The 15354-nt window shown below is 39.5% G+C and overlaps 1 protein-coding gene across 1 annotated transcript in view; it reads left to right on the top strand.

Moving 5' to 3' along the window:
• Positions 1–246: 246 nt before the first annotated feature.
• LOC121853081 overlaps positions 247–15354 on the top strand; it is a 54688-nt gene continuing 39580 nt past the window's right edge. The window contains exon 1 of the mRNA XM_042347046.1: positions 247–323. The gene's annotated coding sequence lies outside the window, so the exon portion shown is untranslated. The remainder of the gene's footprint in view (positions 324–15354) is intronic.

Genomic DNA, 15354 nt, shown 5'->3' with positions numbered 1-15354 from the left:
TAAGGGTCAAGGTAGAGAGCCAAGGTTAAGTGGAAGCTGTTATTCTGGGTAAGTTGAGTGGTGTGAAAAAGGGGGGGGGGGCTCTGGTGGTGGCGGGGGGCCGTCTGAGGTCTCCCTTAGGTGGTAGGGGACGGGATCTTACAGCTGATAAAGGGCAGATCAGAGGAGGAGCTCCAGCAGATGGTTGGGGAGGGGGGAGGGGCATGAAAGGCGCTGGGGGCAGGGTCAGGTGGCGGGAGGCGGGGTGGAGTGGTCCAGTATATCCGGCAGGATGGGACGCGGCGCTCGGCACTTTACGTGTGGACCAGCGTCGCGCTAGAAGGGTAAGCTACTGCTCTTTGCTCTCTGCATCTCTCGCTGTGTCGCCGTAACTTCATCATACTGTGTCAATATCGCCAACCATCATAGTGTGACCTTAACATGCTGTGTCTGTAGCGCCAACCCTTATGGTGTGACCTTAACACACTGTGTCCTTATCGCCAACCCTCATGCTATGACTTTAAACACAGCACAGTGTAGTGTGTCCTGTATTAAATGTTTTGTATTTTCAATAAGTGAAATTATCTTTTCAATGTCTCTTTGTATCGCCACAGTGTCTGTATCAGAAAGTCCTTCACCACACAACCCTACAACAACTGATGTGTTCTTCTGTGAGGCTTAAACTATACCAAGACAATCGTGTCGTGTAGGGTGATCCGACAGTACTGAGGCACTTCGTATGTGTCCGTGTGTTCCATATTGTTACCTGCACACCATTGTCTAACCTTTAGGCACAATAATGAAAACCTTACTGTGAACATGGCAGTCTCTATTTATCTAGCTAAGTATTCGTTTATTTATGTAATTAATGTACAATATCTCTAGCTGATTTCATAAGATTTCTTTTATCTACTAACTTCGGGTTATTCTTCCTAAACATATACAATATGTTTATGTCCAGCACAGAGGTATAAGACATTACTTGTGTTAGTCAACCGTCCGTCCTTCCGTAACGCATACATTATAACACTGTAGAAATTCCCCAACAACAATAGATGGATTTGTGCGGAAGGTCAAACTCACAGTGGACTGCAGGAATAGTGTCGGTGTGCAATATGTATTTTGTTTTGATCTTGACCTTAGTTTGCCACCTCACCAAGGTCACGTGCCATGTCGTACACAAGACGTATTAGTTCTAAATTTCTGACTCCGTATATGTAGTCAGTCTTGAGTTTTGCTGCGTTTAGTTAACCCAATTCCCACTTTTCATGACCTTGGTGATATTCTTTTGCGTGAGCAAAACTTTCGAGTGTAGGTTAACGCAGCCAATGATAATTTTTTCGTCACCCTTATTTACTAGTTTATGTCTTATGAACAGTACTTAAGGCTTCAGCTGTTAGAGCACGTATAGTGTATATCATAAAGAGCTCGGAGTACCGGAAGAATTTAAGAACACAGTGACAGAAAATTATATAATATATATACAGTAAACTCTTATTTACAAAAGATGTTTTTTGTGTAGTGTATAAACTAAGACTTAGCGAGCGATGTTTAAACACCCTGGCAGTTGAAATACCAAAATTTCAAAACGCCAAATGACCTCAGATTACCGGTGACATTAATGAATACTATCACATTAGACAAACAACAATATCAACAGAAGGTTGGTGTATCACAAGCTAACACCGTCTTTTACACGTACAATACAGTTTTCACACGACTCTTCATCTCATCATAAAATATTACACATCTAATTTACTGTCTCATCTCACTAATGAACACAATTTCCCAGCTCATTCAGTCAGTGTCTACCTAAGTCATAAATTGCTAATCAAGGATGTTAGTTCATGATCGATAAATCTGCACAACGCGAAAAATATGTCGTCAGGCGACAGGTCGAATAATGAAAGAATTTTTATGACAAGACGATCATCGAATATCACTGTCAACACTTGTAAGTCAAGGTAACGCTTGTGATTATATATAAAATACTATTCACATTCACATGGTCAGCGATCAACTCTAAGTAACAATCAAACAGAAATCATGAGTAAATAAAATAAACTCGCAACAAGGCTGTGTTCGAGAGCTTCAGTGATCAACGGATACATAAAGTAAAATAAAAAGTGACATGTAAAATTGTAAAAGTGACACAGCTGGAGGATAAACAACCCGTCTTTTCAAGGACGCGAGTTAAGATGACACGCGGCAACAGCAAACAGCCGCCTGACTGTGATTGGCCGGAGGGCTTGATGTGATGTTCCTCAAAAAACATAAGGTATCCTAATAATAAACACGTCACAAGAATATTGAAAGGAAGACGAACCACCCTAACTATCTTAGTCTGGATAAAGTATGTTTGGGTAATTTATATAAGCAACAAATCTGATAACACAAACAAGGTGGAACAGTAGACTCGGGGAAAAATAAAGTGAAATGAAGGAAAAACAACACGGACAGTAGAAAAAGGAGAATGAAGAGATATTAAGAATATACTGTAAATATGAGTCTCATAACGTAGTGAGATAGAGGAAGACCTCAAGTGGTCCTGGTTGAGTCAAGACAACGAGAGTGAAGGTGTGTCTTGTTTTCGCGAATTATTATTGTGTTTAGGTTTTGTGGGATTACGAATAGCATATGTAATAATAATAATAATAATAATAATAATAATAATAATAATAATAATAATAATAATAATAATAATAATAATAATAATACAAAAAATAATAATAATAATAATAATTACAGGGTTTATTACAAAATTTCTGCAGCCCGAAGGCTGAAAATATACATTGGACAAAAATTACTTGTTACATACAAAGACATGGGGTGGGTGGGTCGTTTAACAAAAGCTTTCATTACTGAAAGAAGAAGGAACATGTATTGAACATACAAATTATTATAGTTTACAGTTGATAGCCCGGGCCTGGACTGGTCATGGGGACACCAGGAGGTGTGGTGTTCACGTGGTGTAGTAACTCGTCCTCGGGTGTTGATGTGAAGGACCTCACTTGGTCATGGGGACACTGGGTGGTGTGGGGTGGTGTTGTGTTATTTCGAAGTCAGGTGTGAAGTCGACCCACTGTTGTTCCCAGGGTGGACTGATTAGCACCTCCTTGTCAGAAGATGGCGGTCAGTTCCCAGGGGTGCTTATCTCACTGGTGGGTCACGGCTCTCACTGGTACTGTCTAGTGCTGAATTCACTGGCTTGAACATTAAGAACATAAGAACATAAGAATGGAGGAAACTGCAGCGGGCCTATTGGCCCATACTGGGCAGTCCCGTTTACACCCAACCCCTATTGCTCATATGAGCATCCAACCTATGTTTGAAGCAATTCAGCGTATTCGAGTTAATGATGATATTTGGTAACTTGTTCCATTCATCCACTACTCTGTTTCCAAACCAGTGTTTACCTATTTCACGCCTAAATCTAAATTTGTCTAATTTAAAACCATTGTTACGAGTTCGCTCCTGGTTGGATAATTTGAGTACCTTTGTAATGTCCCCTTTGTTTAGCCCTGCCTTCCACTTATACACCTCTATCAGGTCGCCCCTCGCTCTACGTCTCTCGAGGGAGTGCAAATTAAGATGCTTTGACCTGTCTCTATACTCAAGGTTCCTAATGCCCGGGATTAGTCTTGTCATTCTCCTCTGAATTCTTTCCAAGGATTCTATATCCATTCTGTAATACGGTGACCAGAACTGAACTGCGTAATCCAGGTGTGGTCTCACAAGAGCAAGATACAGTTTTAGGATGACCTCGGTAGTCTTGTAACTAACACTCCTTTGTATGAACCCAAGTACTTTATTAGCCTTGTTACGAGCAAAAACACATTGTTTACTTGGCTTAAGGTTCCTACTTATCATTACTTTTTCTCGCAGACGGATTTCTCAATAACATCATTGTTCATCTAGTATGTGGTTTCCCAGTTTACATCTCCTATACTGAATACTTTACATTTGTTCACATTGAATTTCATCTGCCATTTTTCAGACCATTCGAAAATTCGTTTAGATCTTCCTGTAGTTTTGCGGAGTAATCGTCAGATTTAGTCACACGCCATATTTTAGTGTCATCAGCAAATTTACTTATGTAGCTGTCTACGCCGATACTAATAATGGTCCAAGTACTGAGCCTTGGGGAACTCCACTTGTGACGTTGCTCCAATGGGACTTAGTGCCGTTAATGCTCACTCGCTGTTTCCTGTCCTGTAACCACGCCTAATCCATTTAAGGATGTCACCTTTGATGCCATGAGCTTCTACCTTTCTAATTAGTCTTTCGTGGGGGACTCTGTCGAAGGCTTTGCTAAAGTCAAGATATACCACATCATAATTGTGCCCCTCGTCCACCGATTCGAAAACTGATGAAAAGAATGTTAATAGATTAGTTAGGCAAGAACGTCCGCTTGTGAAGCCATGCTGGGAATCACTGATCAATCGGTGCTTCTCCAGGTGATTTCGAATAGGTTGATGATTGCTTCAATCATTGCTTGCCTACTATTTAAATGGTAGACTGATTGGGCGGTAGTTAGAGGATAGTGATCCTATCCCCTTCTTGAAATGGGTGGCGTGCATTATTATCCTCCAGGATTCTGGTACTACACCTGTTTTTAAGGACATGTTAAACAACTTTGCGAAGGGCATACTAAGCTCTTCCTTACATTCCTTTAATACTCTGGCAAATATCTCATCAGGACCAGGTGACTTATTAGGCTTTAGTTTGTCTATTTGCTTACTAACATCGTTACTAGTCACTACTATCTCACTTAATTTGTTTTCTTCTTTATCTCTGAATAGAGTCGGTGCCTCGGGTATCATGTTTAGATTTTCGGTGGTGAAAACTGTTGAAAAATATTTATTCAAATTATTGCTCATTTCTCCGTCGTTATCAGTGAGCTATGAATCGACCGTATTGGTCCAATCTTTTCTCGTGTTTTAGTTTGATACATTTGGTAGAATCCTTTGGGGTTTGTCTTCGCCTCCCTTGCTATCCTTCCCTCATTATTCCTCTTTGCTTTCCTTATCTCGGTTTTAACACTACTCGCCAATACCCTATAATAGTCCCGGAGGTGAATTTCGCCACGATTTATCCTTCTACCTATAGCCTTCCTTTGGCCAATGATGTTCTTTAATTAATTATTTATCCATTTAGGGTCATTGTTGTCTGATCTGAGTTTTTTGTATGGTATGTTCTGCCTTTGTGCATTAAGTAACTCACTATTTAAATTGTCGTGGAACTCGGCAATCTCAGATCTCGTTATCAGGTCGGTGTCATCTGTCAGGTTCACGGCCAAGCGCGACACCCCCTCTCTCAGCTGCCTCTTTAAACTGTCAAAGTTTGCCCTTCTGAGCTCTTGTACTTTAGTGGAATTTTCCTTCCGTCTGCCCTGAAAATCTAACTGGAATCGAATTTCTTTGTGATCGCTGTTTGCAAGTTCGTTCCCTACCTCGACATTGCTAATGAGGTTTTCTCTGTTCGACAGAACTAAATTCAGTATATTATTACCCCGTGTGGGTTCGGTTATATGGTGACTTAGGAAACAGTCCTGGATCGTCTCGAGAAAATCCTCTGATTCTGAGTTACCCGTAAGGACAGTCCAATCTATTTGGCCAAGGTTAAAGTCGCCTACTATACAGACTTTCTTGTGTATGGAAGCCCTGCGCATTTCATCCCAGATAAGTCGCTCATTGACGCTATCAAGATTGGGGGGTCTATATATATTACTCCTGTGATTAATTTTTCCCGACCGTCGCTTAATTCTATCAAATTGTTTCTGTATTCCTCTCAGTTTTTATTTCATATTTATTTCACACTTCAGATTATCCCTAACATAGATTGCTACTCCGCCTCCTTTCTGGTCTGCCTATCGGTATGGAACAGTTTTGTAACCCACAATTTGGTATTAGGCTGGTAATTCCGTGTGTCTAGGATTGATCCATATTTCAGTGAATGCAATTATATCGATTTCTTCGGTACATACCAAAGGCCTTAATATCATCCATTTGTTTCTCATACTTCTACTGTTGGCGTAGTATACATTTAAGTTAATGCGTGTTCCTGGGTCAACCCTTACCGCGTTTAGTTTAAACTCTAATCTAATTTAGTTTTGTCATCATTCCTAACACTATTTCCCTGTAATCTTTCGCCTTGTTTACCCGCTCCCACTGCGGTCTCCTCCACCCCCGTGCCCCTATGTTCTCTTAGCAGTTTAAAGACTTCGATATCTTTTGAACTGCCCTCTAGAGCCCCAGCCAGGTTGCTACTCCATCCCTAGACAGGTGCACCCCATCCCTAGCATAAAGGTCCCTTCTGCCATAGAGTTGTCCCAGTTGTCAATGAATGGGACTGATATTGACTGCAATATCTGTCAAGACGATCGTTAACACCAACTGCCATGACAACCATACACCAACTCTCCTTCTAGGCAGGACACCGCATGATAGGATCCCTCTAGTCCTATCCCCGATCTATGGCTGCCTTGAACTTATCGGCTCTCGCTCTACACCGTAATATATCATTGCCTCCTGCACTGAGGCAGATAATGGGTTTGTTCCCATTACCAGACAAGATATTGTCCATCCTGTCATATATCCCCACCCCAGCTCTGGCAAACACACCCTCATCTATTTTGTTTTACCACAAAGGCCCACCAATCATGTACCTTACCTGTGAGTCACCAACAATTAAAGTTTTTATACCTTCCTTCTCATCCCTGCCCCTGACTGTACTAACGTCCAATTCGTCTATCAAAGGGACTGAGCGGGTTGGTACACTTAGCTATTTGTTGTCGTTGTTATCGTATCCTTCGTGTGCTTCTTCACCACCAGCTTGGTCCTCCCACTACTCACGACTTTCCTCGTTTGATTTTCGTCAGACACTGGCTTTACTCTCGTCCAGCCTCTCCTTTTTAACTTCGCCAGCTCTTTCCTTAATTTCAGGTTCTCCAACATGGCCCTCTCAATTTCTAACTTGGCCCTCGCCAATTCTTCCAGTGGACCACTCAGTTTGGTCAACAAACTCTCGCCCAAAGACCGCACATATCACTGGCCATATCTGATGAATTATCCCTCTGGAGCTAACCCTGCCGTGACCTTTCCCTAGTGAGGTCAGAACATTGGTTCATCACTGTTCAACACTGGTCCCACTTCTTTCGAAACAGAAATTGTCACTTTTGATTATGTTGATATCGGTGGTGAAGATGGGTCGGAAAGGACTTGGGAATGGGCCGAACGTGTAAGGGGCAGCTGCTCGAGCAGTGCCTGAATAGGTCTTGACCCTACGGTGGTCAGGTATGTATGTATGTATGTATGTACGTATTTATCTATGTATGTATCTATGTATGTATGTATGTATGTATATATCTACATGTACTTATGCCTGGTAAATATAAGTAAGAATATATACATGCAATTATGCTTTTACTTACGAGCTTACAGTAAGTGTGTGCCTAAAATGTGTGCCTGTAATTATATATGAAGAAAGTATATATCAAAGAATTAAACAGGAAACATGAGTTCATCACTTATCAGGAACATATAAGTCGACACTCACTATTAAGACATACAGGTAGACACACACTATTGGTACAGGTAGACACACACTATTAAGACGTACAGGTAGACACACACTATTAAGACGTACAGGTAGACACACACTATTAAGACGTACAGGTAGACACACACTATTAAGACGTAAAGGTAGACACACACTATTAAGACGTACAGGTAGACACACACTATTAAGACGTACAGATAGACACACACTATTAAGATGTACAGGTAGACATACACTATTAAGACTTACAGGTAGACACACTCTGTTAAGACGTTCAGGTAAACATACACTATTAAGACTTACAGGTAGACACACACTGTTAAGACGTACAGGTAGACACACTCTCTATTACGTTGTACAGGTAGACACACACTTTTAAGACGTACAGGTAGACACACACTATTAAGGCATACAGGTAGACACACACTATTAAGACGTACAGGTAGACACACTTTATTAAGACGTACAGGTAGACACACACTATTAAGACGTACAGGTAGACACACACTATCAAGACGTACAGGTAGACACACACTATCAAGACGAACAGGTAGACACACACTATTAAGACGTACAGGTAGACACACACTATTAAGACGAACAGGTAGACACACACTAATAAGACGAACAGGTAGACACACACTATTAAGACGTACAGGTAGACACACACTATCAAGACGAACAGGTAGACCCACACTATTAAGACGTACAGGTAGACACACACTATTAAGACGTACAGGTAGACCCACACTATTAAGACGTACAGGTAGACCCACACTATTAAGACGTACAGGTAAACACACACTATTAACACGTACAGATAGACACACTATTAAGACGTACAGGTAGACCCACACTATTAAGACGTACAGGTAGACACACACTATTAAGACGTACAGGTAGACACACACTATTAAGACGTACAGGTAGACCCACACTATTAAGACGTACAGGTAGACCCACACTATTAAGACGTACAGGTAGACACACACTATTAAGACGTACAGGTAAACACAAACTATTAGCACGTACAGGTAGACACACACTATTAACACGTACAGATAGACACTATTAAGACGTACAGGTAGACCCACACTATTATGACGTACAGGTAGACATACACTTTTAAGATATACAGGTAGACACACACTATTATGACGTACAGGTAGACACACACTATTAAAACTTACAGGTAGACACACACTATTAAGACGTACAGGTAAACACACTATTAAGACGTACACGCAGACACACACTATTAAGACGTACAGGTAGACACACACTATTAAGACGTACAGGTAGACACACACTATTAAGACGTACAGGTAGACACACACTATTATGACGTACATGTAGACATACACTTTTAAGATATACAGGTAGACACACACTATTAAGACTTACAGGTAGACACACACTATTAAGACGTTCAGGTAGACACACACTATTAAGACGTTCAGGTAGACACACACTATTAAGACGAACAGGTAGACACACACTATTAAGACATACAGGTAGACATACACTATTAAGACTTACAGGTAGACACACACTACTAAGACGTACAGGTAGACCCACACTATTAAGACGTTCAGGTAAACACACACTTTTGAGACGTACAGTTAGACACATTCTAGTAAGTCGTACAGGTAGACCCACACTATTAAGACGTTCAGGTAAACACACACTTTTGAGACGTACAGTTAGACACATTCTAGTAAGTCGTACAGGTAGACACACACTATTAAGGCATACAGGTAGACACACACTATTAAGACGTACAGGTAGACACACTTTATTAAGACGTACAGGTAGACACACACTATTAAGACGTACAGGTAAACACAAACTATTAGCACGTACAGGTAGACACACACTATTAAGACGAACAGGTAGACACACACTAATAAGACGAACAGGTAGACACACACTATTAAGACGTACAGGTAGACACACACTATTAAGACGAACAGGTAGACACACGCACTCTTTTAGCAGCCTTTCCAAACACACGAGATAAATATTGCAACCTGGTGTTAGTAAAAGCCAACCACAGCATCATCCTCCTCCTCCTCCTTCTACTTGTCCGGGTGGCTGGGTATCTATGTATGCTGGATCCATAGATGGTTCAACTGGGCAGGTCCATTGCATACCAAAACGGTGTACCGGACCACGAGAGCGCCTGCGGAAGGGGGGGGGGATACATAAGAGGTACCAATTGTGTGGGTAGTTTGTTGGAGTTAGTGTGAGGGTAAGGCGGGGAAGGGATGAAAAGGGTTGATGGAAGGGGTTGGGGGTACCAGGAGAATAATGGGAAAATACAGGAAAAGAGGAAAGGGAAGCAGGAGTGCAGAGTGGGTATGTAATCGGTGAGCTGGGTGGAGGGCAGCAGGTGTGAGGGAGGAGGGTGGGGTAAGAGGGAGGAGAGAAGGGTGAAGGCCAGGCATCCCCCCAGCACCTAAGGTCAACGACACACATTGTAGTGGTGTAGTGGTTGGTTGGTTAGTTACCTTTCTTGGCTCTGATAGGGTGGAGTTACTTAGGTAGAAATATTTTCTATTTTCCCTTTGCTTTGAGAGATTCAGTGAGTTAGTTTTGAAAAGTAGGAATCTTAAACCTTGGCAACAATGCGTATTTGCCCGAAACAAGGCAAAAATGTTCTTGGGTTCATACAAAGGAGTGTTAGTTGCATGACTAGCGAGCTTATCCTAAAACTATGTCTTGTGCTTCAGTTCAGTTCAGTTTTGTCACCGTACTACAGAATGGATAACGAATCGCTATAAAGCATACTGAGGAGGATGACGAGACTAATCCCGGGCATAAGGAACCTGAGTATAGAGACTGATTAAAGCAGCTGAATTTGCTCTCCCTCGTGAGACGTGGAGTGAGGGGCGATATGATCGAGGTGTATAATTGGAAATCAGGGTAAAACAAAGGTGATAATAACAAAGGTACTTAAACTATCCAACCAGGAACGAATTCGCAGCAATGGTTTTAAATTCGACATATATGGATTTAAGCGTGAGATAAGTAAACACTGGTTTGGAAATTGAGTAGTGCATGAGGTTGGGCGGATATTTGAGCGATATGGGTTGGGTATAAACGGGACTGCCAAGTATGGAACAATAGGCCCGCTACAGATTCCTCCATTCTTATGTTCTTACGTTCTTCCCCTACCATCACCCACTCTTCCCTACTATCACCACCTCTTCCCCTACGAGTATATTAACATTACATCCTGTAGTAGGCAGCTACCAAACAGGGAGGTACTACTGCCTGGGAAGATATTGGAAGCATAATGTATTGTCTAATGGTAGACCCTGCTGCCATATGGCATCACAATTGTGACCAAGTCCCAGGTTGCTGAACTGACTCTCTGTCATATTTACACACAATTGCTGGGTCTCAATTGTTTCTCCTACTTGTACAACACAACATACATATATTGTTTCTCACTATATGATTTTTTTTTCTTTATGGTTCTTTATTATTATTATTATTATTATTATTATTATTATTATTATTATTATTATTATTATTATTATTATTATTATTATTATTATTATTATTATTATTATTATTATTATTATTATTATTATTATTATTATTATTACAACTCATTTAAAATCAAATTTTAAAACGATAAAATTTGCTCTGTTTCATTGAAGACGTCGTTTAACATCATAAGATAGCCAAGTTATACCTCATGTAGGTCAGGTAAGGTAAGGGAAGGTAAAGTAAGGTAAGGCTAATGTAGGAGTAATTAATCTATATGTACAGTATATTGACGATCTACATGATCTTCTATTGCGAGTCAGAAGTTTTCCCAAAGAAAAGATATACATGTAGAAGTTATCACTATTCCCCTATTTAGTGTAACTTACACACACACATGGAGTGCGGTGGTCGAGTGGATATAACGTTCGCCTTCTGTTCCATGACCGGTGGTTGGTTCGATCCCCGGGCACTCCCGGTTCACCCAGCTGTAAATACAGTAGGTAACTAAGTTTACAACTTGAGGAACTGAATGCGGTAGAGTGCAGTACTGGTCTTGCTGCCTTGTTTGTACCGAAGGCTTACAATACCGTGTGTTGTATCCACACTGTCCCTAACAGTCATGCCTATGGGACTCTCTTTCACACACACACACACACATATTCATGCTGTATATACATAGTTACGGACAAAACTTCGCTCCCGTGGTGAAACTTTTTATTTTTTTTTTACGGGGATTAGCCCACCAGGGCACAGGTCACTGACCCACATCGGAGCCTGGGGGCTGAAAATGTAATACTACTGCTACTACTACTACCACTACTAATAATAATAATAATAATTCAGATAAGTAATTTTTTTAATAAAAATAAAAAAATAAAAATTGTAAAATATAATGATAACAATAATGATAATAATAACAACACTATAATAATAATAATAATAATAATAATAATAATAATAATAATAATAATAATAATAATAATAATAATAATAATAATAATAATAATAGTAATAATGATAGTAATAATAATAGTAATAATAATAGTAATTATAGTAATAATAATAATAGTAATAACAATAGTAATAATAATAATAATATTAATAATAGTAATAATAATAATAATAATAATAATAATAATCGTAATAATAATAATAATAGTAATAATAATAATAGTAATAATGATAATAGTAATAATAGTAATAATAATAATAGTAATAATAATGATAATAATAATAATAATAATAATAATAATAATAATAGTAATAATAATAATAGTAATAATAATAATAATAGTAATAATAATAATAATAGTATTAATAATAATAATAGTAATAATAGTAATAGTAATAATAATAATAATAATAATAATAATAATAATAATAATAATAATAATAATAATAATAATAATAATAATAATAATAATAATAATAATAATAACAATAACAATAATAACAATAATAATAATAATAATAATAATAATAATACAGAATTGGTGTTTGATTTCAATTGGGGGCGATAAAGCTTCAGTTTGGGAAGGATCGAATTTTTAACCCGACTGCTCGTGTGTGTGTGTGTGTGTGTGTGTGTGTGTGTGTTCACATATACATACAGTCAGGCGGGTGAGTGGGGTACAGCACTCGTCTTCTGTCCTAAGGGTCGCTTCTTCTCTCCCAGGACACCCCAGTCAATATTGTTGGGAGAATGAGGGTGGACGAACACAGAGCCGGTCACACAGAAGGCTAAGTATGCAGTGTGCTGTATCCTTACTGCTCTTAACGGTCGTACAGGAATAATTTCCCATGCATGCATCAGTACTGTACATATCTACACATATATACATACTGTACATGAGCAGTTTCAATATTTACACATATAACATAAATACTTATTTTCATACTATTTAGGAAAACGTAGACGCCATCGTTTGAACACTTAACACTGGTGTTTGGGGAGATACACCCCCTCCCAAGTATAAGTAAGTTTACAACCTCTCCATCCAGGCAGTTTACACATACACAAACACCTCGGGTATTTGGTTAACACTCCTCTTGTTGTCAGAACCGAAAAGTGAGAAGCCTGTGTGCACATATGCGGGATTCAATGTCATCAGTGCAAAAGAGCTTTAGTTTTCAGTATTTGTGCTCGGTGTTTACGTTGAGGCAGCTGAAGTACCGATACCGATAACAATGGAGAAATGCTTTCACTTTCAGGAAATTTTAATGTCTAAAAGAAATTAGATTTTCCAATGAAATTCAGAGGCAAATTTTTTTAAACAGGGATTTTCAGGTATTCCCATTAATCTATATATTGCATATATACCTTTAATAAATAACCTGTCTCGCGTATTGCTCTATCATTGTGAAATAAACGACTGTTATCTTAAAGATCACCGGATTATTGATAATTTCAACAATGGGTCGTGACCTAGGTCAACATCTCTTATACGCGATGGTCCCCAACCTTTTTCGTTCTGTGCCCCCCCCCCCCAAAATATGACAACTTACTTAGTCCCCATCTATATCTTTCTTTGACGAAACAAACAGAAAAACTTCGTTCGAATGAAAATGCTGATATGATATTTTAAGGTTTTAATACCGTATTATTATTAGTGGCACAGTACCAGTAGGTAGAAGGATATATAAAATAGAAATGCCACACAAGAAAACAGTTTGAAAAGGTTCTAAGTCAAGGATATGTTAAAAATAAAAATCTCTGTTGTGTCTGCAGTAAATGCAGTGAAATATAATCTCACAAAAATAAACTCAACTCGACAACAACTCAAGTAAACTTTACGCGCTTGCAAAAAGAATACCTCAAAATTTAATTAAAAACTCAATGAGACGGCTGACAGGTATTTTTACTACCAATAGTTTGAGTCACAGTCAGAGCACAGCGAAGGTCATCTTCCACGTGGACCAGATTACTCTGTTTCGATTTGATGCTCAACAGCGTGGAAAACCTCGCTTCGCAGAGATAGGTAGACGAGATGACAGATGCACCTGGATAACCATTTTGCTGATATTAGGGAGCGACCCATTACCACCCGAAACTCCGTCAAGTTCTTCCCTTCGAATGTGTCTTTGGAAAATGAATCGTTTCGGAGTTCCAGGAATTCATCCCGCATTGCCTCTGGTATGTTCTCCACGCGAATGTTAATAGAAAAAGGATTCCTCAAAACTTTTGCCTCATTGTCGTCTAAATCAGGAAAATACTTATGATATTCTATCACCAATGACTCCACATGCTCAAGAATGTCGCTCTTGAGTACAGGATCAGGCTCTTTTCCAACGCTGTGTTGCACTTCAGACAATCTTTCAAACATAGCACTTGTTTTTGCTGTACTCACTTTTCTATGCCAGTCTCGGAGCTTAGCGACAAATCCTCTGAGATGATCTTGGAAATAATTATGTAAGTCGCTCTTCCTTGGAGCTTAAGGTTCAGCTGATCTGCTGCTCGAAAACGTCAGGAAGATAAGCAAGTCGTTCGTTCCATAGTTCCATGTTGTAATGATGCAAGAGGCCACGTTTCCTTTGAAGATTCAAGAAATGTTTGACTTCTGCACGAAGTTAAAAACACGCTTCAGAACATCCTTTCTAAACCCAGCGTACAGCATTACAGAACAGCAACGTTTCATGTTCTGCATTCATGTCTTTGCACAGCTACTTGAACATTTGGGTGTTGAGAGGCCCTGCCTTGGAGTTAACAGTGGGTTAACAGTGGGTTCCTTTCATTTGTGGTGCCGGACTCTTCACTTTTGCTTGGAATCCAGATTTGGAAACAAGCATGGGAGGAACGCCGACAGTACAGATAACGCGTACATTCTCCCACTGAATTCCTCTCGCGTTGAAGAGAAACTTCATGTTTTCCCTAACGTCTTCAGCTTTCGTTGTTTCTAGGGCAGTGCAGAACAAGATTTTTCCTTGACATAAGAACATAAGAGTGGAGGAAACTGCAGCGGGCCTATTGGCACATACTAGGCAGTCCGTTTACACCCGACCCCTATCGCTCATATATCCGTCCAACCTATATTTCAAGCTGCCCAGCGCGTTGAGTTAAAGATGAAGTTCGGTAACTTGCTCCACCCAATCACTACTCTATTTCCAAATCAGTGTTTACCTATTTCGCGATTAAATCTAAATTTATCTAATTCAAAACCATTGCTACGAGTTTGTTCCAAGTTGGATACTGTAGTTTAAGTACCTTTGTTGTATCACCTTTGTTTAACACTGACTTCCATTCATACACCTCGATCACATCGCAACTCACTCTACGTCTCTCGAGGGAGTGAAAATTAAGATATTTTAATCTGTCTCTGT

The sequence above is a fragment of the Homarus americanus genome, unplaced genomic scaffold (genome assembly GCF_018991925.1).
Source record: "Homarus americanus isolate GMGI-L3 unplaced genomic scaffold, GMGI_Hamer_2.0 scaffold51859, whole genome shotgun sequence".
NCBI classification, from domain to species: Eukaryota; Metazoa; Arthropoda; class Malacostraca; order Decapoda; family Nephropidae; genus Homarus; species Homarus americanus.
Note: the sequence above shows the minus strand (reverse complement) of the source record. Positions and strands in the feature narration are given on the sequence as shown.